The following is a 26894-nucleotide window of genomic DNA, read 5'->3' as shown; positions in this document are numbered from 1 at the left end:
CTCCCTGGGACCTGAGAGACCCAGTTTTCTCCTGCCCAGCCTACTTAGTGCCCAGCTGGGAAGAAGAACACATTCAAGGTGCATAGCACTACCCGGTTGTCCATCGTGGAATGAGAAGTCTGAATCAAGGGCTGGACCAGAAGGGAGGAAAATAAACTTTGAACTAAAGAGTGGACCAGGTGGACCAGCCAACAGGATCATCCAACTAGAGGAGTAAGAGATGGAGAAATCAAGGAAGGACTGAGATTAAGTAGAAAAGAGGACTCCTCCAGCCCCTCTGCATGTAGAGCCCCATTCTGGTTCATTTCTCATCTAGTGGGCATTGGCTTGTTATTTTCACCTTCCTCCATCTCCTTTTTCTTCATTTTTATCTTTTCTCCTTCTCAACTTGATCTTTCCTTATGCCTTAGACAAATTCTTCTTTCGTTCAGTTTTAAAGGCATATACATGTCTCAACTGCTTGCCGGGGACATAATGGGGTAAACTCACCCCATTGCCTGTGTCTGTCCCATGCTCTTCTGTGTTCTGGGAGCCAGTAATCTCCTTTCTTTCGGAGACTGCCTTGTTTTCTTGTACCTTCTCATATGGTCTGTCCCTCCGGCAATAGTGATTGTCCAGTCATTCCTGCAAGATTTTTCACATTGGATATAAGGAAATTTCTTTGGTGACAAAGCTAGGGGTGTAAGAGCTACCAGCCACAATTCTCTGTGCCAAGTATAGAAAGTTAGTCTACAGTAAGAGAAAATGAAGCCAAAACTAAAAGAGAAGCAGAGATGGAGTAAGGAAAGTCCTGGCAGTCCCAGGCCTTTCAGTCCCTGGTTATATCCATTCCTGAAGCTACCACACCCAGGCCCCATCTGGGGTTTGAACAGATGAAGTGGTAAATTCACCCCATTGCCTGTGTTTGCTCAGGTTCAGATACTGTCACCAAGAAACCCACAAGCTCTGACCAAGAGGTCTCTCCTTCAAGCTCCTAGTATTCTTGTGTCCTCAAAGATCACCTCCTCTTATGGTGTCCCAAGACTATTGCTTCCATTTTAAAGTTGGTCATCTAGGCATATTCTAGAACCTTCTTTTTGTTTTTGACATTTTCTCCCAACAGTATCAGATTGTCTGCTTTCGAAGATACTCAGCTCTTCACCCCTCACATTATACCAGCCTTATCTCTGGTTTACTTGCTTCTGTCTGCTTCTTTTCCAGTGCTTTGTCGTCTTTCCATACCCAAACATTGCTCGTCACTAAAGGTTAGCCCATGATATCCTGTTACCCACTACTTCTGTTGCATTCTCAGTAATACACATGTTCTCTTTGTCAGCACTCTGGAGTTGACTTTAGTCTAAATTTGTCACTCAAATTCTTACTGAATATGTCTAAGACCCAGAGGGACTGAGAGACTTTTCCAAGGCTGTTCAGCTGGTTATTGGCTGCTTTGTTTTCTGAGACTCCCCTGATGATTTATGATGATATTGTTTTATTCTTAGCATATTGCACACTGTGAATTGTGATTCACAATTTAGTGGTATATTATTATATTGGTCTAAAGCTGTGTAAATGGCCAGATTGTTGGGAGATGTTATCCCACCATTTCAACCATAAGAATATATTGATTCCATATTTATGAACACAATCATTTTAATCAGAATTATATCACCATTGCCAAGAAAGACTTTTTTGAATCAAACTACATTAAGGCAATTTCATTATTTGATCAATTCTTCTATATAAACCATTTAAACAGTTTCCAGTTTTTCTATTTTCACTTAACTGAAATTATTTTTCTCAAAATCAATTCCTTCTCATGAATTTTATGATGAGAATTTGATTTATCCATCAGGTTTTTTCCCCAAACATATAAAATGTTACCTATTATATCTTCTGCTATTACAAGTTTTCTTTTAAGGCCTTTACTTCCACAAGCATAATTGTCCAGGGTCAGATTTTGTAGATATAAATTTTGTTTAGAAAATGTGTTTCTTCTGCCACTTTTTAGTCAACGGTGAAATTTCATAAATGCAGTTTTAGCTATTGTCTATTTTATTTGTGTCAATTATTTCAAGAAAGTGTATATTTTCTGAGATCAATTTTTGAATTTTCAATGTTACCAACAAGATTGATTCTTTCAGTCAATTTTTCATTTTTAGTAAGTTTTTCTGTGTGCAAGTTTTAGTCATTGTCAATTTTGGTTTGTGTTTTCTGCTATGAGTAGTATTAATTATGAATTAGACAAAAGACTGACAGTTTGTATTTCATTAATTCAGTCCCAAGTATGGCAGATGTCCCACAGTACCATGGATGCTATTCTAGGTACTTGAAATGTAGCTGTGACAGCAGAGAACATAGTTTTCTTTCTAATATGGGCTAGGAGAGAACACACAAGCAAACACACAAATGGGAAAAAAAGGATTTTATGTTGAAAAAAGGACTGTGAGGAAAATTAAATAGTATAATGTGACCGTGACAGGTTAGAGCACTACATTAGACTGGGCTGTCAACAAAAGTCTTTCTGAAGAGGCAACATTTGAGCTAAGACCTGAGTGACAAAGTGACAAGCATGGAAAGATAGGAAAATGAGTTTCTTAACTGCTATACTGTGAAAATTCTAAAAATGTGTTCTTAAAACTTCCCAACATATTGTGTACCACTTTCCCATACCACATGAGGAACAAAAAACAAACTGTGGGGTGATAATGGTGAAGCTGAAACATATTGTTACTGCATATTGCTTTTGTGCTTATGGCCACATATGGCAAGGAAGAAATATGCAAGTGAAAATGGTTGGGCCAGAGCGGTAGCAGAATAAGTGTATTTTTGTTCCCCAGATTATTTGTTTTGGTGCATCTTTTCAATAAAAATATATAAGGACTTCCCTGGCAGTCTAGTAGTTAAGACTTCACCTTCCAATGCATGGGGTGTGGGTTCAATGCCTGGTCAGGAAGCTAAGATCCCACTTGCCTTTTGGCCAATAAACCAAAACATAAAATAGAAATGATATTGTAACAAATTCAATAAAGGCTTTAAAATGGTCCACATAAAAAAAAAATCTACAAAAAAATATATAGTACATGTGCCTTGGACACTAATTTTTCACTAGTGTGGGCAATTTCCTATCTCCTCAGCAACACTGAAAGTTCAATCATGGGAACACACTGTATTTTATCCTTCTTTTGCCTCACCTTTGAGGACTAGACATTCAAAAGGTACTTGTGGATTGATGGTTCCTAAATTCTCTAGTTGCAAATATAAATGAAAATTTAAATATGGATTTTCTGATGAAAAAGAATTTGAACTTCTACAATAAAATAAACTAGTAAGTTCTTCATGGCAGGTTTGAGCCATTTGAATGAAGGTACATCACTAGCATGAACATTTGTAGACTTTTCTCTCCCAGGGAGACTTGCTTGAAGATAGTTAAACTCTTCTTACAAAATGTCGTGAGGCCAACTCCTCTCCTCGTCAAATAGGAATAGCTTCTGGGCAAAGATTGCCAAACAACAGAACAAACTCTCCTTGAAGAGTGAGAGGACAACAAGCAGCTGTTCACACAAAGATTGAGACAACACTGACCATCTGCAGTTTAAACGGCAGTCACGTTTGCTCTTTCTTCCAAGGACTCCTGCTCAAAAACATTCCCCTCATGGCCTGGATGGAGCCATCATGAGAAGCCAGGGGGAGTTCAGCTGTACTTTTACCCAGAAAGTGGTGGGGGTGGTCTTTTCTGCCTCCCCTTCCCTTATCCAACCCCTTTTCCATTCTGTGATGTGTAAATATACACATACACATTCACATCCACTGACACTGGTAACTTTCAGCTAAGTGTAGGTTTTGTTTAGAAAGCCCATTTTAAACAAACAGATGAAGTGCACATAATATTTTTACTACTCAAAATCTGGACTACTTAGCATTAGATCGAATCATTGAAAGAGCTCCAAGGAAAACTGTATACTACAATACACTCTGCCAATGCTTGAATCTTTTTTATTTTTCCTATAGAATCACAAGAATTATTCCTGAAATAAATAAATAAAAGCCAGTCTCTACCCAGGAATCTAGATTTGTGTAACGTGGTTGCATATAAAGTGACAATACTTAAACCTTTCTGGTAGTGTACTCTCAGTGAAAACATCAGTCACAAAAATACCACATCCCAGAGTAAGCACAGCATTTGGGCAGCATTACTGTGAAGCCATGAGCAAGTCACTTATCCTTTAAATTTTGACATTATTTTGTAAAACAAAATTTATTCATCTATTCATTCATTTTACAAATATCTTTTGAGTATCAACTATATGCCAAGGACTAGTCTAAGAACTGAGAATATAAAGATCAAAATAAAATTTGGTACTTGCCCTCAAGAAGTTCATTGACCAGCAAGAAGAAAAGCAGTTACATAAATGGTTATAATATGGTATGCTGTATCATAGTCTCTGTGCTAGTTTTCAATTGCTGCTATAACAAATTACCACAAACTTAATGGCTTAAAATAACATGTATTTATTCTCCTACATTTCTGAACCTCAGAAGTCTAAAGCTAAGTGTTAACAACTGAGCAGTTGTGTTCTTTCTGGGGTAACAAAGAAGAATCTGTTTTCTTTTTTTTCTTTCTGCCATTTTTGTTTTTACCTTTCCCACCTCTTCTAGAAGCCTTCAGTCTTTGGCTTATGGCTCCTCTATACCTTCAGATTGCATCATTCCAATATTATATCAGGTTTCCCAGGTGGCTCAGTGGTAAAGAATCTGCCTGTCAATGTAGGAGACATAAGAGATGTGGGTTTGATTCCTGGGTCAGGAAGATCCCCTGGAGGAGGAAATGGCAACCCACTCCAGTATTCTTGCCTAGAAAATCCCATGGACAGAAAAACCTGGCAGGCTATAGTCTATACAGTCACAAAGAGTCAAACACGACTGAAGCAACTTAGCACATACACAGTGTTATATCTCCTTTTTCTAACTTGGACCCTCTTGCCTCCCTTTTATAAAACCTTTGTAATTACATAGGCTCCACCACCATCACCTAAATTATTCAGGATAATACATATTCCCATCTCAAGATCCTTAACTTAATCATATCTACAAAGTCCCTTTTGCTATGGAAAATAACATATTCACAGGTTCTAGGATTAGAGCATGGATGTTTTTGGAGAGATGTTATTCTGTCTACCATAGTATGTATAGTTCAAGAGTACAAGGGGTGACCTCTTTATAATGTAAAATGTAAGCTTAGGAGAAGGCATCTTAAGTCTAATGAGAGCCAAAGAAAGGGCAATGTTTGAGCTGGGATCTGAAGGCTGAATAAGAGTTTGCCTGAAAGAGATGTGGGAAGAAAGCTGTGCAGTGAGAACAATGATACTCTATCTGTTTGAAGAAAGGAAATTATTGTAGAGGAACAGAACATCACAAAATAGGAGAGTACCTTAGAAAAACTCTGGCTCCAACCACCATGTTTAACAATGGAGGAAACCAGAAGGCTGAAAAGGTGTGATGCCTTGACCAAAGCCTGACAGCTAGAGAAGGACAGGCCACAAAGAAACTAGACCCCAGGTTCCCTTTCTCTCACCCAGTCCCTTATGAAGCCCCAGTGTTAAGCTATATACTTAGGTCCAGATGGCAGGGACCTCTGTCTACTCTCAAATTTCAATAAAATTAAAGAGAACTTATTGCAAAAATCAACACATTGTTAATGGGCAAAGTGTAGTGTTTTATTTTGACTGAGAAACATTTTTTTCCCCCCAAAAAAGCTTCAGAGGTCTTCTGGATTGATAGTTTAGAGCCATCTGAAAGATATAAATAAAGATAATAAGCCATATTCATTTTTTAAATGACAACTCTATAAGTTCAGTAATTTCTTCTTAGACAATGAATTGGCAGATGTCAGAGGCAAAAACTGTCTGACTACAAAATGGATGTTTGTTGAATAAAACCTATGAATGCTTATAGAATTCACTGTCTCAGAGATGAGTTCATGACAATGTGATGTTCACAGAGATGTACTATATGCACTTTGGTGCATTGTTTTATTCAATGGTGGGGAAAAGGCCAGAACTGGCTGGTTAATCTGCAGCCTGAGGGGCTTCCCAGGTAGCTCAGTAGTAAAGACTCCACTTGCCAATGCAGGAGACACAGGAGATACGGGGTTCAATCGCTGAGTCAGGAAGCTCCCCTGGAGGAGGAAATAGCAACGAACTCCAATATTCTTGCCTGGAAAACACTATGGGCAGAGGAGCCTAGCAGGCTACAGTCCATGTGGTCACAGAGAGTCAGACACGACAGAGTGACTGAGCACAACCACAAGCACTGCTGTCTGAACTTTCATAAATACTGACTTCAGTGATGGTCCATAAAGAGCCCTAATGGTGGTGCTGGAGAAGACTCTTGAGAGTCCCTTGGACAGCATGGAGATCAAACCAGTCAGTCCTAAAGGAAATCAACCCTGAATATTCACTGGAAGAACTGATGCTGAAGCTAAAGCTCCAATACTTTGGTTGCCTGATGCAAAGAGCCAGTTCATTGGAGAAGACCCTGGTGCTGGCAAAGACAGAAGGCAAAAGGAGAACTGTGTGACAGAGGATGAGATGGCTGGATGGCATCATTGACTCAATGGGACATGAGTTTTAGCAAAGTCCAAGAGATAGTGAAGGATAGGGAAGCCTGGCAAGTTGCAGTCCATGGGGTCACAAAGAGTCTACTGAGCAACTGAACAGTAACTGTGTCCCAGCACAGTGACAGCCCTTAAGCATGACTGCGTGGATGGCTTGTGCACATATCGTAATCACACATCATAAACTCCTTTTGTGGGAGTTCTCCTTTCCCGATGTACCTTTGGGGAAGTTACACATTCATCTACATCTTTGTTTGGTTTTTAACTTATGGCAAGGAAGCAATAGATAGTTTTGCCTGATTCTATATTATTGAAGGCCAAAGACTCCCCTTCAAACTGCTGGGTATACTCCTGTGTTTGGTGTCTAGTTTGGGGGAACCCCACAATGACAAATTTCTCTTTAATTTCATAGTTTCCATTTTGGATAGCAATGTCTATTTGGCATAAAATACATGAGGATTTAGAGTAAGATATTCCTTTGGAGTCAAAGATAAGTTAGACCTTTAAGAAGAAATATTCTTCTTCACCAAATACCATTAAATGAAATTTAAGTCTTATTTGACCAGAGACCCAGAAGATGGTCACTGATATTTTTTGAGAATGCTAATACTGCAAAGATATAGGAATAATGGGGCAGCCTTTGATAAGCTCAGAAAATGATTAGATCTGGATTGGGAAACCTGTATGTTAGCCGAAAGAAGCACCTTGGCTGACAAAGGTGCTTAGTTAGAAATGGGTACAAACAGTTAGGAAGTTTGTCAGGGCAAAGAGAACTTGGTTAGAGAAGATGAAGAGCTGGGAATGAGGGACCACAGTTGACTGTGAACCCAATAGCAAAACTGATTAAGGTAAGAAGGGCACTATCCCAGATGGGTTGTTGAAGAAAAAGACTATCATATTCAATGGTGGACAGACAAGGACTATAAGAATCCAGGAACAGGGAAATTAAGTTGTCAGGGGACTGGGAGTCGTGAGTTTTGCAACCCTGACATGGTTGAACCCAAGAACCCAAACCAGACATGACAGAATCTTGCTTTCTCTGTGTTGAAAGATGGATCAGGGAGACTGGTATTTTGAGTGCATCTGGAAAGGATTATCTCTAAGTAACATTTATATTACATTTAGCAGTAATAACAGACTAATTTAGGCTAGATTGTGCAGTTGGACAGATAGAGTTCAAAGCTTGTCTAGCCAGTAATCTGTGGCTCTACTTAATCTCTCTGGAATTCAGTTTCATTGTCAATACAATGGCATTTATATCATCTCCTGATTTGTTGGTGACAATGGAGTGAAATAACATAGGTAAAGTGCTTGATCCCATAGTTGGACTTGGTGAACGTTGGTTTCCTTTGAGGCCATGGTCTCTAGGACTCTCTGGGCACAACACCAAGGACGGCTCCTATGCTCACGATCTCCCTATTCTTGGTTTTTTTGTGTTTTCTTAGACATCTCCTACCTCCACTTCTTATGTTATGAAGAAGCCTTACATAAAGCTAATCGATGAACATGGATCTTAGCCACAAATTCAGCAAAACAAAGAAAAAAATAACGTGCTTAATTTTTCCATAACTAAGTCTAATTTCTATCCCAAGCCCCTATGTACCTATAAAAAAAAATTCCTTAAATTTTGGTGATGTAACACAGCAAAGGTTGGCAGGGGGCTCTGTTCTGCACTGTGTAAGTGATCCATGCAGATATGGGCTCTGTTGTCTTCTAGCCACGTGATCTTATAGATATGGCCTCTAAGTCTCTGCAAAAATGAAAAAGAGAGCTGGACAAGGTGTACTATTTCTTGAATGCTTCCGCTTTTGATCACATCTGCCCACAGTCTTTTGGCAGGAACTAGTCATGTGGTCCCAACCTAGGCTACAGAGAAAGCTGGCAAATATAAATGAAATACATTGTCTTCTTGTTAACTTTAAGTTTATGAGGATTTTAGGGGGGTGGTAAGTAATAGAAGAGACCCAACTAAAACTCCATTAAGCAAAAGAGGAAGTTTATTAGCTCACAAAACTGGAAAAGGGGGTTGTTACTGGAATCAAGCATGGCTGGATCCAGAGACTCAAATTAGGTAACCAGTTTTGGTTTCTCTCCATCTCTGAACTCAGCTTGGCTTGGCTCAGTCTCTAGGATGTTTTTCTCTGTGTGGTACTTAATAAAAATGGCTGCCAGCGACCCCCAGCCCATATCCCCTCAGCTTAGTAAGACTATTGGAATAAACCAGTCTTCCCTTAAAGTGCAGGAAAAATTTTGAGGACTCTGGCCCAGCTTTGGTTCATGACATCTCTGTGATAGAGACTGGAGGGAGAACAGATTAATCTCCATTCAAACCACATGACACAAATTTCCAACTGGAATGTTGAGTTCTGTTAGGGCCCCTCTGAAGGGGAGGACAACCAACAACACCAGCTGCCCATCACAGCAAGAAACACTCTTTAAAGCTCTCTGTTTCCCACATATCGCTTGGGGCCCATGAGTGGCTTCTATCATGCTAGGAGTTATATTGGGCATGATAGGTGCCCATGGGCAAATAACCACTCAATATTCCAATATTTTGTGGAAACAATGGTTATATCTTTTGTAAATTTGACACAAGAACACAGCTGGGAGATATTTGCAATAGAAATAGAAATAGATCTGTGCCAAATCATAAAATCATTCTTTTTTTTTTTTTTCATTCTTCTTTTAAAAGTAAACAAAAAATAAGGATCCATCACACAGGAAGGAGGAATTTCTCACAGTGGTTTTGTGGCATGCATTCTGGCCAGCCTGGATTACCATTTTGCTGTGTCTCAATCTTTTCTGGGAAGCCGTCACTCCATCTCCCATGCCCATTAGCCCGAATTCAATCCTGTGCCTGCCAGGCCTCCATCTGAGCGGCCATCTAGCGAAATAACCAATGATATTAGTGACTGTGGCCTCCTGACGACTTCCCCAGTTCTGTTTCGAAAGCCCATTTAAAATACATTTCTCATTTTACTACACATTCAAATTTTATTCCTCTGGTTATAGAACTATAAATGTCTGCATTTCACATAGACTCAAAATGAAGGGTATATAAGCATATATAAATCACACTGCAAAAGTTGCATTTTCTTCACAGTGCTCGATATTTGGCTGGGTGAAAATTATATTATCTGGCGACTGCTCACATTCTTCCACATCTAAATATTCAAAAGAGGCCCACACACAATGCATTTTTCACAATTAGGCTACTATAGATTGTATTTTAAGATGAAATAAAATTTTCTTCCTGAAATCTTAACAATGCTCTGGTGGGTATGCATATTTTTATGCCCATATGATCAGAGTTAAGTTTCACTGTATAAAATTTTGGGAAGTTCACTTGTTGGGAATTGGAAATTGATCTACTGTGTAAAATGTGCAAGATGGGAATAATATGACCGGCCCTTCCTCAGGAGGTAACTTACAAAACATGACAGCCTTTGATGACATACCTGAAGGTTCTTCAAACTTGGGATTTGATAGCTCTATAGAGGGGAAAGGCCTCTGGAGCTTCATGAAAATAGGAAAGGAATGTCTTTCCCCACTGCCTGGGAGTAGAGAGCCTGTTTCTTTGTTTCTTTGTTTTAAACAAATAAACAAATAATGACCAGGTGTGGCGGCTACATCAGAGAACAGAGTGACATGAGCCATCTAGGACTCCATCCTCTACGGCTGAGGATACTGCACAGCAGAGGTGCCCTAACGGTCTATTTATTCTGCAAAGAAAACAAATCTCTTTCTGAGTATTTTAGAGGAAGTAGACCTAGGGTCCCTGAATTTAACCTTCTGCTCACCCAACCACTACATCTGTTTGAGAGATCCTTAAATCACTCCCATATCCATAGTGTCCCAAAAGCATGTCAATGCACCAAGCTTCTTGCACAAACTAGCAGGGATCATCTCAAATAAAGGTGTATAAGCACCCACACAAAGTGAGTACTTGAAAGGAAAAGACATCATCTTTAAAATTCTCTTTTTTCTGGCAATCTTTTCCATGATCTTCAGCTTCTGAAAATGATAGAACTTTCCAACCCACAGGAGTACAGTTTCTGGCAGAAACCAGAAGGCCAGACCTGGACTGTCTAACTTCCCATTTCCTGAATGAGCTACATCTTTAAGGATCCCATTTTTTATGTGTTTTATTCAGTACCATCACTACAGTTGAGTACTCAAGAAATATGATGAACACCCATGAAGAAACAAATTAAGGCATGATTGTAATATCTCTTCAGTTGTCCCACAGCTGGCAAGACTGTATGAGTTTCTAATTCTTGCTTCATCTCCTCAAACTTTGAAAGCCAAATAAGAGATTTTCAGCAAATTATAGAGTTTTAATTGTTTAAAGAGGGGTTTTATGTTTCCAAGAAAAGAAATACTCTGAAGTTAAGCACTTCCAAAATTGACATGGCAAAATGTTCCATAAACAATGGATAAACATAGATTATATAGACAGAATATGCACTTGGCAATTCAACACAACTGGTACTTGAGAATGGGTAAGCCTTGGTCATGTGCCCATACCTTAGTTTGATTTTAAAGTCCCCCAATGAGAAATCAGAGGAATTGATGCTGGGTATGGGAAACCCAGAGACACAGCATCACACATCCATCCTAGTCACACAATAGCTGAAAAGGTACCATGGGGTCATAGAAAGAATAAACTCCAGTCTTACAAAGTCCTGGGTTGCAATCCTGGGTTTCACATTTTTGTATGCGTGTCTAGGCAAATTACTTACGTTCTCTAAAATCCAGTTTTCTCTCCTGTAAAGTAGGCATAAAACTACCTACCTGCTTTGCTCACATATCAAGAGAGCAAGTAGAAAGGTGCACTCCTGTTAGGGATCTCTAAATCTAATTATAAATCTTTAAAAATAAGCAAACCAGTGTACAGCGTGTGTACCTGCTCAGTCATGTCCGACTCTTGGTGACCCCATGGACTGTAGCCCACCAGGTCTCTCTGTCCATGGAACTTTCCAGGCAAGAATATGAGAGTGGGTTGCCATTTCCTCCTCCAGGGGATTTTCCCAACCCAGGGATTGAACTCTGGTCTCCTGAATCTCCTGCACTAACAGGCAGATTCTTTACCACTGAGCCACCTGGGAAGCAGTGTACAGCACCAGTGAAGAAATCACAAACTAGAATTGTATTTGGATTAAAATACATCATCAAGATCCTGAATGATTTACAAATTCCTGGTTGTTTCTGTCGATTTTTGAATAATTAGGAGCATTGCATACTGGAACCTCTATCCCTCTTAAACCCTGTACCCCACATTGAAAATGCCCAGTTTTTCCTCCCCGGAGAATTCCCCAATCTCTGTATCATTGGCAGTGCCCTAATCCCATGTAATTGTATTAGTCTCAATAGCAGATTAGCTCTAAATGCCCCGCAGAAAGGGAGCTGTCAGCCTTGCTATTGTTTTCCACTTAATGTGATTCTGGGCAGCAAAGAAGAAAGGCAGCCAGAGCCCTCCGTCTCACATTACAGACCACAGTTTCTAAACCAATTAAGGAAAAGGGATTTACAGTCCTCAGGATTAGAGACTCTGTTTATATTATCCTATATTTCTTCTCATAATACCCTCCATTTTATGTCTCCTAACAGCCTTCTCTCCATCTCTGGAAGGGCTTCCTCTGAGGAAAGCTCCTGTTCACTTATCCATAGGTTTCCCCATTTACTTCTCTGGGTTTGCTATTTGAGTGCAGTCACCGAGCTAGCTAATTCTTACTGATTGTTTTAATTATGTTTCAGAATCCTTGTGTGTTTGCTGTCAGGAGAACGGCAGCATGAAAATGCTGGGGCTCAGCCTGAGCCTGATACTCAAGCAGACCTTGATAGAGCGGTACATTTCTGTGCAAGCCACCATTTCAATTAATGGAATAAAAACATCCTGCAGGATGTTTATCAGAGAAATAAAACTTGGCTCTCGGGAGGCAAATTGGTCAGTATCCTGATATTGCAGCAAAAGGTGCCTTTTTTTTTTTTTAAGAATCACATCTGATGTGGAAGGTGAAATGAGGTTTTACTGAAGCAAAGGAGCAAATATGAAGATGCTCTTTAAGAAAGCTCTCCAGACCATTTTAAACAAATCATGGCCTGATCTGAGTGTTGGTCTGAGTTTCCTCTTTTACTTTTGTAAGGGAAGCTAATGCCACAGGAAGTCCCACTGATATTCTTCTACCCAAACGTATGTATAATTTTTCCCTTGGCTGGTGCCTGAACAATGAAACCCTCACTCGATGGGTTTCTATTAGAGCCAAATGGGTTTGGAGAAGCATTTTTACTCTTAATGGAGCTTTTCTATTGAATTCCATTTTTCAGAATTTTATTTTAGTTTCAGTTGAATATTTAAACAGGTTTAAATTTTAAATATCTCTGCTGAACAAGCCCCAATATATATCTTTTAAATTGCTGTAATACTTCACTGGGTTTCCTTTTTAACCCGATACAATATGCATAATCCATTATGTTAGCATTACATAAGTTAGGTATGCTCAGACATTGGGCTAAGGCACCCTTTTTTGCACAGTGAAGTCACACCATTGCAATGGACTCTCTTATCAAATTATTTTTATAACAGCTTTGTTACTACCAAAGCATAGAGAGGGTTCTAAAATTGAACCCAGGGCTCAATATTGTAGGAATACTCATTCGGATTAATGAAACTTTTATTTAAGGTTGTCCTTAAACTGAATTTTCCTATTCTAGGCTTTTTACATCATCAGGAATAAAAGCAGGGTCTCCTTTGGAGGAATCATATTTCTAGGTCTACTAGTTTTATAGGTTCTGGTTGTTATCCTGGCTCTTCCTAGGCTCTTTGAAATGAATAAATATTTGAGTGTTCTAGGCACAAGGAGGAAAACAAAGACATGCAACTAACACCTCGCTCTTTGAGAGCTTTGTCCAATGTGAGAAGCAAGATATTAACATTAAAGTTCTGAACAGCTTTAGTCTGTCTGATCAGATCTTAGCTCTGGCCTTTACTAAGACTTTGGACAAATTATTTCACTTCAGCTTTAGTTTCCTCATCTATAAAATGGGGATAATAATTATGCCTATTTCATAGAAGTATAAATATTAAACAAGATGGTCCATGTAAAGCATTTAACTCGGTGCTTAACATGTGGAAGAGCTCAATACTTACTATGGTAGAAGGAGAATCTCACAGAAACAGAAGATATTTCTAAATACAGGACATGAGACATGGCTAAATGTGCAGCCAAAAATATATTGCATTGAAGGCTAGGTAGTGCATTTGAAGATGGAGATGGGGTTTCAAGATGCAGAGAGATGAGGGGAAAGTCTTTGCCCTGGTATTTGGGAACAAGCTCTGGCCAACACACCCATCAGTATGAAGCTGAATCCAGGTGCAAGATTGAAAGGCAGCCTTTGTCCAAGAAGATTGAAACTGACACATGTAAGGAGGGCAGTGAGTGAAACAGCTGTGACTTTTTACTCCTTCATGATATTTAAACTGAAGACTCAGCGTACATTAACAGAGCTTTATAGAAACAACCCCTGCTGAATCCATCCAGCACAAAACCCACACTCACAATTCATTCGCTAGGCTTATAAAGTTCTCGGGCTATAGCAAATTGGAGAAATTGATGTTTACTCTGAAAGCTTGCACCATCCGTGATTTGTAGTTGCTGTTGCCTCAGTGCACGTCTGCCAGCATGCCTGGACTTAAATCCCTCCGTGATCACCTTTAACTCTTTGCTAGGAGGCAAAATCAATCTAAGGTAGAACTAAGTGGGAGGATGGAGAAGATGGAAGGTGCTGCAGAGACTCAAGGGACACACACACCATCTATCTATAGACTTGAACATATTCTGGGCACAGATGGGAGAAATCAGTTGTGTTAAATAGCTACACTCTCGAAAGTTCTTCCTGTGCTGACACTTTTAAAGAGTTTCTGGTCAGTGTAAGAGAAAAAGCATTTCTGGGAAATAGGACTGATTACCTTGGGAAGGGATGAAAAAGCTGAAGTAAGTGTATTTCTGACAAATGCAGAAAGCACTATTCCTATGTGAACACTGCAGGACACACAAGTGTGGTTATAAGAGGCCACCGTTGCTGTCACGTTCTTTCTCTCTCTCCCCCTTAGAGAGGCTCCATTGATTAATGCCTCTGAGAGCTTGGAAGCTTTCAGCTGCCTCCTGTCTGCTGCAGGTGCTTCAGAGGCTGTAAGGACACTGTGAGACGTTTTGATGTATGTAAATTATGTTCCTACTTTGAACCTAATCATTATTATAAAATTTATAGATGATAAAACACAGACAGCCATAAAAATAGAATTTTTACTTTGATCATGCAAAGTTATAGGTTCCTTCAGTGATTCATCTTTTATGTGTCTTAAATATCATTGCCAATGTGAAGACTTAACAGTTTTCCTAGTTGTACGCAAAGCTCCTCAAACAATAGCAGAGTAAACCAAAGTCACCCAGGAAAACAGTGATGGGAACAAACATACCTGCTGAGTGGTTTCAGCCCCAACATTAAGGCAGGAATAAAACAAATATACTTTTCATGTATGTGTATGCTTAGTCACTAAGTTGTGTCCAACTCTTTGTGACATCATGGACTGTATCTTGCCAGGCTCCTCTGTCCATGGGATTTCCCAGGCAAGAATACTGGAGTGGGTTGCCATTTCCTTCTCCAGGGGATCTTCCCGACCCAGGGATTGAACCCACATCTCCTGCATTGGCAGTCAGATTTTACCACCGCGCCACCAGGGAAGCCCAACGGTGATAAAATTAAAAATTGGAGGTGATTTGGAGAGTGGATGGTGGACAATAGATAGTGGAAATGATTTCTTACAACTCTACTGTAAGCTCTCTGGGGACCTTGGGCCTATCACTGGACCTCTTTGTACTTGTTTATTCACTCAGGAAATGGCGAGGTTGGCTTTAAAAAATTGTCAAGGTCCATTCCATTTCCAACATTCTACATGATGTTGTTATACATTTTCCATCACTTTAGTTGTGTATATGAAAAAATGAAATCTACCATGCTGAAAAGTTGAGAATTACACAGAATCACATAGTTGATACTAGTTGGGGAGAACAGACCCTGAGTTGAGGGAAACCTGAAAATAAATTCTCCAAATGGATGACTGGCCATGTAACTGAGCAATTCACTTGTCTCCTGAGGTTTACATTTTCATCTTGTGTAGATACCTGCTTGTGATACCTGCTGCCTCCACTCAATCAGGAAGCAAGTGAGATACAAGCTATGAATGCACTTTGGGGGGAAAGGGTTTTATACAGCAAGGCTATGCAGTCACTGTCATTGTTTTTGTTACTTTCCTCAGTAGTGATGTTGTTACAAGAGCAGGGACATTTTCATGGTTTCCGGTATCACACAGTATCTCGCACAAGGCAAAGCACATCCTACATTTTTATCAAACTATCGTTGAATCAAATGAGTGTCATGTTTTCACCACTGAAACCTAGTTACTAGATTTAAACCTTCAAGGATCAGAAATGATCACATTTTGAAGGTAGAGGGAGGTAGGCAACCTCAGTAGAAGGATGAGCAGGGCTGTGGCTATGTTTCCCAAGAAAGCTCTGGAAGGATAGGGCTCTTTGCTCAAGTGAGCTGGAGAAGCACGCATGCTTTCTCATCTTGGACAGTCACAATTACCATTAGCATATTAAAAGCTTTGAGCATCTCTGCAGCAAAAAGGCATCACGGCAACAGTCATTTCTATTTAATCCTGTGGTCCCCAAACTTATTTATGCCTCCAATTCTTTCACTAACAGTTATTAACATACTTCAGCACCAGAGTTTTAGAGAACACAGCGAGGGAGGGATAAGCTCCGAGTTTGCACAGCTTCACTTAGACTCTTACTTTGGACTCCAGACTAGTCATATAAACCTTCTGCTACTCAGCTTCCTCTTCAGTAGAGCCATTGTCTTCACAGGGCCATTAGGATTAAGATCATTTAAGTTCCCCTTCTTAAGATGTTGCTGCTGAAGATTGTCTCTGGAAAACTGAGCCAGCACCATCTTAAACAACCACCTCTCCCAACATGAGAGTCATTTACACTTACATTCACTTTTCCACTATCTTTTTGAACTTTGGGGAAATTACCTTAGATGTGGTAGTCTAAGTCTATGACTAAGTAGGTAGTCTAAGTCTTAGTTTAGACTACTAGCTCCCTGTTCCTTCCATTTATCTATACAACAAATATTTACTGAGTCCCTGCCATGTGACAATGAACACAATGCTGGAGATATGGTTGTGAATAAGATAGACAGAAGATGGCTGCCCTCATTAAACTTTCTGTCCAGATGGGGAGACAGACAATTAAATAAGCCTTTATAATTTGGGATGATATATACTATTACATTAATAATTAATATTTATTGTGTACTGACAAGTGCTGATGGACATTGTTAACATATTCAATTTATAATTGTTGACACTGAGCCAAAGGGTGATTACAAGAAATATATGGTACTAGGAAAACATGAAGCAGAGGACTCAAAAGGTGTGTCTTCTGAGACCTGAAGGTGGGATAAGAGTCAGCCAGGTGAAGAAGTGCAGGATGAGTGTTCCAGTCTGAGAGGAGGGAGAGGGGGTGATGGTGGGAGAGAGAGGAAAAGGGGCATTGTAGGACCCAAGGGTCTTGGTGAAAGCAAGAGACATCTACAGCAAGAGTAGGGTGTTTGAGTTCTGTGTGTGGGTGTGTGGGACTTGGAGTGAGTGGTGGAGACAGATTATGAGGAAGAGAGGTGAATACAATAGTTCAATCAAGAAGAGCATTTCAACCACTTCAAAGGCTTAATTTTACACTTAAACAGAAATCAACAAAGTACTCTGAAAAACAGCGTTTAGATCAGTTGCTCTTGCTGCATTTTAGAGATATCTCCTGGCTTCAGTGTGGAGGAGGGATTAGGGAGAGACAACACTGGAGAATTAGCTTGAGGACTGCCCTAACCAAGGTAAGAGAAGGTGGCCCCCAGAAACAGAATAAGGGGCTTAGATTGAAAAAACATTTGAAAGGAGAAAGACAATGAGTCTTGGTGAAATCAAAACATTGAGGACGATGCCTGGCCTCTGGCTTGGGTGTCTAGGTAAGTAGTAGTGCCATTCACATACCAGTGAAGAGAGAACAGGTTTGGGGGAAAGGTGGTAGCTTTATTTCAGGGCATGATGGATTTGAAGAATCAACAGGACATCATCCAACTGGATATACATAGTAGAATACTTGGAAGCATGAGTAGAATACTTAGAAGCTCAGGGAGCAATCTAAGCTCAATATAGCCTTGCACTTGGTACAGAAGAACACAGACACATTTTAGGATGCAGAAGAAGCAAGAGAAAGTACCCACTTGAACAATTCTGGATCCAGATACAGTTGGCATTCAAAGTGTAGAGACCATGGGTCAAGAAACAAGAAAAGAAACAGAACATTTACAGTCAAGAAGCCACCAGCTTGACTTTCCCATGATAGTAGATGCTCTCAATTCCTTGTCCCCATCTCCTTGGCTTATCTGTAACCTTAGCCCACTGACAACTTCCTACCTGAAACATTTGAGTCCTGCTTCTCCACTCAGGGCTTTCTCCAGCTCCAGAGTTAATGCTCCTCAGCCAAGGAGAAAATGAAATTGATAACTCAGCTTCCTTTTCCTCAGTGGACTGTTCTGAGGAAATGAATGTTCCATTCTACAAGGCAAGTTCCCGTGGGGTCGAGGATGTTGCTCACAGTGCTAACTAGGTCACTAACACACATGCCTTTTACTTTTTTCCCTTTTATGTCTCAGTTTCCCAATCCCTTCATTTTGGCTTCTTGGGATCAATTCCTAAATGATTTACCTATACTGCAGTCATTGACTTGGGATTTGCTTTTGGAAAATGCCAAGCTAAAATCAAGACACCAGCTTACAGTTACATATTTGCTTCTCTGTTTCACATTTCTTGGATGATATAAAGATGAAAAAGTGTTGAAGGAAAATTTAATAACCAAACTAATGTTAAATGGGTGAAACTGGAACATCTTATTGTGGAGCAACAAGGAAATAGGAAAAGAATAATGAGGTCATATCAAAAGAATAATGAGCTTGAAAGGGCTCCCACTGGCCATATCTGTGACAATTTGAGAATTAAAAAAAAGAAAATTGAAATAAAATGTATGTGTCTATGATGATACCAAATATTGGGGGAAATAATGGCATTCACCACCACTGGAAGTGACTTCCATTAACTTCTTGATATAAAAGTGGTTGCCAAAAGACAGAGAACAGAGCATGCATTTGGGCATTTTTAAATAATGGATTAATGAGAGAAAGTTCTATACACAGAATTTTGAGCCAATAAATGCAGAATCAACTTTAAAATTTTAGAAATTGCATTCTGCATCCCCTAATGAAATAGCCTAATTCAATCAAATCACCACTGGAAACTGAGCACATTAGGTGAAAAGTTCATTAAGCAACTAGTCATTCACATGACACCAACGAATCCGGTCCCAAATTACCTGCTAATTGTAAAAGGACTTCAGTGATACAGCAATCAAAGACAATGCCCAGTATTTGATTGGATCTAGGTTTAAAGAAAACAGCTATAAAGAGTATTTTGGGGGAAATTATAGAAATTTGAATATGATATCAGGGGACTACAGCTAATTTTGTTAAGGTGTGATAATGCTTTAGTAATGTATTTAAGAGAGAAGCCTTGTTTGGGAAGATGCATACAGTAGTATCTAGCAATGAAGAAGAAACATTCAAATTATTGAGAGAAAATTATGTATATGCATATGGTTAAAGCAAATATGTTAATAACATATCTATGTTGTGGGTGTGTAAAAGTATTCATTGTAGAACCTTTTCTCCTTCTCTGTATGCTTGAATATGTTCATAGTAAGGATTTTAAATTGTGTTATTTTACCATTAAACAATTAGTTGACTTTTGTGAAGTATAAATTTTCAGTTTTCATTTTCTCTTTCAATTTTGGTTTGCTTTTTTTTTTTCCTTTATTTTTTCACCTACAGGTGTGGGATATTGGGCTGACTCTTAGTTCACATGCTTATTTTAATTTTTGCCATCTAAATTACAAATTTCTCTTCTGTTTTGGCCTGTTAGGGTCTAAGTGTTTTCTGTGATTGTATTTGCATTTCAGTTGCTGAGGTCTACACCAGTAAATATGATGCTGACTGATATAACTCTTCTCACTGCTGTTGGATAGGCCAACGTGTGTTTTTCCCAACTTACCCTCTTGTGACACTACTTTTCAATAATATCACACAATAATATTTTTCCCAACTTGCCCTTTTGTGTATATTAGGGGAAGGGAAGTGAAGGTACAGGGATGCTGGAGAGTAACCAGGCTTTAGAAATATCTAAAATGACTGTATTTCTTGCAACAAACTGAAAATAAAATAGGTCTTATACAGCTAGTGGACATGTAAGTTGGTATAACCTTTCTGGAGGGCAATTTAGCAATATGTCTCAAAAGTCTTAATATTCTACATAAACTTTGATATTTCAATTTATATAAACCTACACTGAGGAAATAGTAATGGATAGTGTTCATTGAGGCATGAATATCTTTGTGGTAAGAACCAGAAATCAGTCTAAATGTCTAACAATAACTAAATTAGAATACATCTCTGCCGTAGACTAAGTTATGTCCCCTCAAAACTTGTAAGTGGAAGCCTTCACCCTCAATGGGACTATATTTGGAAAGAGGGCCTTTCAGAAGATAATGAAAGTTAAGTGAGGTCCTAAGAATGGAGCCCTAATCTGATAGGACTGATGTCATGATAAGAAGTAGTAATACAGGAGTGTACACACCGGAGAAAGGGCCACATAAAGATACAACAAGAAGGGCAGCTGTCTGCAAGCCAAGAAGAAAGTCCTCACTAGAAACCAATCTTGATCTTGGACATCTGCATTTTGAACTGCAAGGAAATAAATTCTGTTGTTTAAACCATGCAGTCTGTGGTGTTCCAGCAGCCTAATGCATCCCCAAAGGGAATAGTAATGATGATAGTGATACAAATAAATGCTTATATAGTAGTTACTATGTATCAGGCAGAGCTCTATGTTCTACACAAATGTTAATTGACTTAATCTACACAAGAAGATTATCTGGGGGTTCTTTTATTATTTCTATTTTATAAATGAGAAATTTGAATTACATAGAGGTTATATAATTAACCCATGGCCATACAGGTAGTAGTGAAAGGTTGTTGCTGAACCACGAAAAGACGCCAGGATTCTTGGCCCCTGGAGGAGAAGAATTAAATCTGGGGCCAGAGACGAGGCTTGATCACTCAGAGCTTTTGTGTAATAAAGTTTTATTAACGTATAAAGGAGATAGAGAAAGCTTCTGACATAGGCATCAGAAGGGGGCAGAAAGAGTACCCGCTTGCTAGTGTTAGCAGTGGAGTTATATACTCTCCAATTAATCAAAAGAATGTCTGTAGGTTGTAAAGACCTCACCAGATCCACTCCCATAATTTACATTTTAAGATAACAGTATTAGCCAGAAGGTTTAATCCAGAGACTGTCCTCAGGCTGGATACATTATTGTTATATAATCCTAAGGAATGTAGAGAGAAAAGAAAAAAAGTTTGTCCTTTCTTCCTCCTTGAGAATTCCAGACCCCTCTCTCCTTGGGGACCCCTAGACTTCTTATCAACCTGCCTAGGAAATGACTCTCTCAGTAGGTAGAATTGAGCCCAGGCAGTCTGGCTCTAGAGGCCATGCTCTAAACCATAAATGCTACATCTTTAAGAAAACATTGAAAAATATGGTATAAATGGGTAATTCCCAGTGGCTTAGCAGAAAAGAGTTCACCTGAAATGCAGGAACTGCCGAAGAGTTTGATCCCTTGGTGGGGAAGATCCCCTGGAGGAGAGCATGGCAACCCACTCCAGTATTCTTGCCTAGAGAATCCTATACACAGAAGAGCCTGGCAGGCTACAGTCCATTGGGTTGCAAAGAGTTGGACATGACTGAAGCAAGTTAGCACACACAACTGAATATAAAGATGATAGTAGATACTTTTTAAAGTTATAATATATACAGTGATATGTATAATTTCTTATCAGTACACATATGTAACTAATGTTCCATATATATGTATATCTTCCAAAAATTATCTGTGGCCATCTCTGAGTGATAGAAATAACAACTCTTTTTTTCCTTTTTTGGCTATTATATATTTTACACAGTAAATCTATGCTTAATTTCATTTGAAATTTATTATAACATATTTGCTTAGAGTGGGATATTTAAGTAGTTAAGTAAAAAAGTAAGGTGAGGAATGAAGTGGAAGAAATTCATCCCTCTAGATGGAAAGGAGTAAAAATCAAAAGCTATGTTTTGAGGAGTGGGGTAGAATCTGAATGATGGCCAAGAAGGTTTAGTCAGAGACATCAAATTTGGGGTTGTTGAGGATCCAGAGTAAATATTGAAATCACCAATTTGCAGATCTTAAACCCATATGATCAATTTATTAATTTGTCACCATTTCTACTGACTAGTTTAGGATTTATGATTTGGCTAAATCCCTTCAATAAAATCACAAATACCGTGTGAATTGGTAACAAAGGAAACAATAAGAATATCGTAGCTCTTACAATTGTTGCTACATGCTTGTGCTCCCAGATATGGAAAATAGAGTGACATTTATAGGTGACCTGGATAAGACACCATTTAGAAATGTTTTTTTCATAGCTCAGGAGCTGACAAACAAATGGAGGGCACAGGCAGCCTTGGGGCCCAGAGAACCCTTATGGGAGGGTTGGGGGAGTTTGGTAGTGGGAGGGGAGATTGACTTGCCTGGGGGCACTTGAGTATTAGAAAATGAAAGTAATTTCAACTGTCAAGGATCTGATAATCAGAGAAAACTAGTCCTGCTGTGCAAGTCACGTGTCCCCTTGGTGCTCAATTATGGCTATCTGTAAAAATATTATAGGTCAAATCCCATCATGTTGAACTTGAAGGAAAGTATGAGATCTTTTACTGGACTGGAATGTACTATAATCAACATCATTTGAAATCTCATTGCCACTACTTCTAGGTCATTCCCCTAAGGTCAAGGGCTGGACATAAAACAAAGCAGGAGCCAAATTCTCTCAAAGATGAGGTGGTTCATTAAAGTTGCCCAAGCATGCAGACCAAGGCAGAAATGTGCTCTTGCAGAAGCCAATCCTCTTTCCTCTTTGACATTTCCCTTTTGGTTTTTCTTACTCTCCAAAGAATTGGGCCAATTACAATCCACTGTAATTTTTTTTTAGAAGAACCATATTTTACTCCTTATTTGTGCTATACTAGCTAGCGCCCCTGCATTATATTTCTTTTCCAGTTCACGTTATGTCACACAGCCAGGTGTTAGATGTTTTCATTATCTACAAAACTGGTTAAAACTGGTAAAAGAACACTGATTGTACTGATATTATATACACATATTGCACACATATATATATGGGAAAATTTCAGTATAACAAGACCAAAAAGTACTATTACCATGGGCCATTGGTCAGAGCATAGAGATATTTTCATTGGACTAAATTTTGGGTTTCAGTGTTATTCATAATAATAGTATTTGTCTTATAATAATAATGTATAAACCCCCTACAGTATAATAAAAAGCAACATTTCCCAGTGAAGGAATTGAATTAAAAATATAAATGTGAGCCTCGAAAGCTTCTATAATACCAAAAGCTGCTTGTGTATATGTGACTCAACTATGAAAGTTCTCGATGGTGAATGTTTAACACGATTCCAGAGAATATCAAGGGAGTTTCATATATTTATTCATTCAACACATTTTTTAGCAGTTATTATATGTAGGGTATCATAAGAATGAACAAAAAATAGACAAATTTCAGCCTGTATGAAGATGACATTCTAGTAACTAGTAAATAAATCTAGAAAATAAATAAGGTAAATAAGAAAGTTATTCTATGTTGAAGCGAGACATACAATAAGGGAAATAATACTAAATAGGTTTTCTTAGAGGGGGAGGCTGTTGTGATTTTAGAGAGTGTAAAGCAGGAAAGAGTCTTCACAGGAGGCCCCTTTGTCATGTCACTATCCTTAAAGCAGCCCCTGCCCCATGCTCTACTCATCTCTAGCCTACACATTCACTCTTTTTTTTTATTTTGGTACACTGCATGACATGTGGGATCTTAGCTCCCTGACTAGGGATCAAACCCTCACCCCTTGCATTGGAAGCTCATGATCTTAACCACTGGACCATCAGGGAAGTCCTTCAAATCTTTTGATCACATAATGCCTTGCCTAATCTGTTGCTTCTTTCCAAAGATCAAAGAAGTAGACATGAAGAATAAGTAATTAACAAATGACAAGATCTCTTCCCTAGCTTCCCCTTCAGTAATCTCATGAACAAGCTGTGTGAATAAGATAGCATTAAAAAAAAAAAAATCTCACAGTCAACAAGCCTGCACTTAGTGGGGAATGATACTGACCCCATCTCAATGACTAACTGAGATTATTTTCCCTTTTTCCCTTTAAATTTTTCATGGCTGAGACGAATCTTCAGGGGTGGTTTTGGGGGGACACTGAGTCACCATCTCCCTAGATTGCCATCATTCTGATTAAAAAGCGATTTTCTTGTCTACCAACATTTGCACTCATGAGTATTGGTCTTTGAGTGGCGAGCTACAGGACCAGAGGTTGGTAAAAAGAAGTAAAGTTGAAAGACTGCTCTAAGAATGTCACTTCTGAGCAAATACCTGAAAAAAAAAGAGGGAGCTAATGAGATTATCTGGGGAGAAGAATTCCAGGCAGAGGGAACAGCGCTGAGGTCTGACTGTACCTGGCATGTTTCAAGAAAAGTCAGGAGACCAACGTGGCTGGAGTAGAGTGACCAAAGGAGAGAATTGTGGAAGGGAAGTCAGAGACATACACAGGGGCCAGATCAGGTAGAGTCTTTTAGGTCATAGTTAGAGCTTGAAGCCTCTGAAGGGCTATGAGCAAAAGAAGCATGAGGAGTCAGAAGCTCTCCCAAGTAGTGTGATGGGCAATGTCACATATGAATAGTGCAACACTAGCCAAGTGTTCACTTTTCCGATAATGGTGTGATGAGGTATATAAAACTTACTTTTAAATAATATCAAGCATTTATTCCTTGTGGCTCAGCTGGTAAAGAATCCACCTGCAATGTGGGAGACCTGGGTTCGATACCTGGTTGGGAAGGTCCCTTGGAGAGGGGAAAGGCTACCCACTCCAGTATTTGGGCCTAGAGAATTCCATGGACTGTAGAGTCTGTGGGGTCGCAAACAGCTGGACATGACTGAACAACTTTTGCTTTCACTATTATAGAATTGAGGAGAATGTTATGTCCTCTTTCTATCTGAGGCTAAGACAATAATCTACTTATAAGCTGCAAGTTTCTTTAAATTGTTTTTAAACCCAGGTTGGTCAGATGATCAGAATTCAAACTAGCTAATCCCAGATATTAAATGGAAACCATAGACTGCATACTAAGCATTTATAGTGCATTTATGTTACTGTTTTTTTCCTTTCAAGAATATATCTTATTTTCAAATTACAAGCAAGTGACGGGTGATGGTGGACTTATTTGGTCAAACTAACTCTCTCACAGAAAGAGTCTTAAAACCTGGGAAACAATAAACACAAACACACTCATAACTATTTGAAGGTTCAGAAGACTGAATGGCCAACAGCAAACAGGAACTAAAGGGTGTCTTCCCTTAAAAGAGGAACTCTGAAGCAACAGTTAGAACTGGACATGGAACAATAGACTGGTTCCAAATAGGGAAAGGAGTATGTCAAGGCTGTAATTTGTCACCCCGCTTATTTAACTTTGCACAGTACATCATGCAAAATGCCAAGCTGGATGAAACACAAGCAGGAATCAAGATTGCCAAGAGAAATATCAATAACTTCAGACACACAGGTGACACCACCCTTATGTCAGAAAGTGAAGAAGAACTAAAGAGCCTCTTGATGAAAGTGAAAGAGGAGAGGGGAAAAGTTGACTTAAAACTCGACATTCAGAAAACTAACATCATGGCATCTGGTCCCATCACTTCATGGCAAACAGATGGGGAAACAATGGAAACAGTGAGAGACTTAATTTTGGGGGCTCAAAAATCACTGCAGATGGTGACTGCAGCCATGAAATTAAAAGATGCTTGCTCCTTGGAAGAAAAGCTATGACCAACTCAGACAGCATATTAAAAAGCTGCCAACCTTTGCCAACAAAGGTCCATCTAGTCAAAGCTATGGTTTTTCCAATAGTCATGTATGGATATGAGAGTTGGACTATGAAGAAAGCTGAGCACCAAAGAATTGATGCTTTTGAACTGTAGTGTTGAGAAGACTCTTGAGCGTCCCTTGGACTGCAAGGCAATCCAACCAGTCCATCCTAGAGGAAATTATCCCTGGATATTCATTGGAAGGACTGATGCTGAAGCTGAAACTCCAATACTTTGCCCACTTGATGCGAAGAACCAACTCAACTGGAAAAGACCCTGATGCTGGGAAAGATTGAAAGCCAATGAAGGTGGGAGAAGGGGACGACAGAGGATGAGATGGTTGGATGGCGTCACCGACTCGATGGACATGAGTTTGAGTAAGCTCTGGGGATTGGTGATGGACAGGGAAGCCTGGCAGGCTGCAGTCCATGAGGTCGCAAAAAGTCGGACATGACTGAGCGACTGAACTGACTGACTGTGAAGCATAGGATTTGAAGTTTAGTGAGGGTCAGGTGACAGAAAGCCAAAGGCTTACAGGTTTGTGGGCAGCAGAATAAATCAATGGAGGAAGTCATGGAAGGGAGGGAGCCATACACAGACTTATACCTCAAGTCTACTTGAAAAATCTGAACCACCCCTAGGCTGTAGACCAAAGCTCTTATTTTTAGGGGAACCCTCAGAGAGACCAAAAACCCTCAGGGAAACCCTCAGGGAGTCCAGATGCTAATGCAATCAGCATTTGGAGGATGAGAAAGTCAGCAGAGATTTCACCTGCTGTTCGACACAGAGAAAATAGAATTGGAGTTTGAGTCTGGACAAAATAACTGCCTTATAGGACAAAGTTTGCCCTTAAGAGGAACAAAATAGAAGTCAGGATTTCTACAAACATACCACTTATAGTGTGTGGTGTCACTAAACATGTGAAGAAACAGGAAAATGTGACTCTTGGGTTCTTTGAGACACAGCTTCTGAACCGAATGAGGGTTTTTTTCCTCCCAACACTAAATGTGTGGTGTCTTCTCCAACACCAACTCTCCAATTCTTAGATACTAACTCTTCATAATTAGAGGAGATGCCATAAGTTAAGGGG

General features: G+C 39.4%; 1 long non-coding RNA gene across 1 annotated transcript in view; it reads right to left on the bottom strand.

Annotated features, from left to right (window-relative positions):
- Window positions 1-5674: 5674 nt before the first annotated feature.
- Window positions 5675-26894, bottom strand: part of LOC145540947 (uncharacterized) — a 53504-nt gene continuing 32284 nt past the window's right edge. The window contains exons 4-6 of the long non-coding RNA XR_014078658.1: window positions 9374-9479; window positions 8199-8345; window positions 5675-5771 (exon numbers count right to left, since the gene is read on the bottom strand). This is a non-coding gene — a long non-coding RNA (uncharacterized LOC145540947). The remainder of the gene's footprint in view (window positions 5772-8198; window positions 8346-9373; window positions 9480-26894) is intronic.

The sequence above is a fragment of the Giraffa tippelskirchi genome, chromosome 3 (genome assembly GCF_054371585.1).
Source record: "Giraffa tippelskirchi isolate mGirTip1 chromosome 3, T2T-mGirTip1v1.2.pri, whole genome shotgun sequence".
Taxonomy (NCBI): Eukaryota; Metazoa; Chordata; class Mammalia; order Artiodactyla; family Giraffidae; genus Giraffa; species Giraffa tippelskirchi.
The sequence above is the reverse complement of the archived record's forward strand: the minus strand, read 5'-3'. Positions and strand labels throughout refer to the sequence as shown.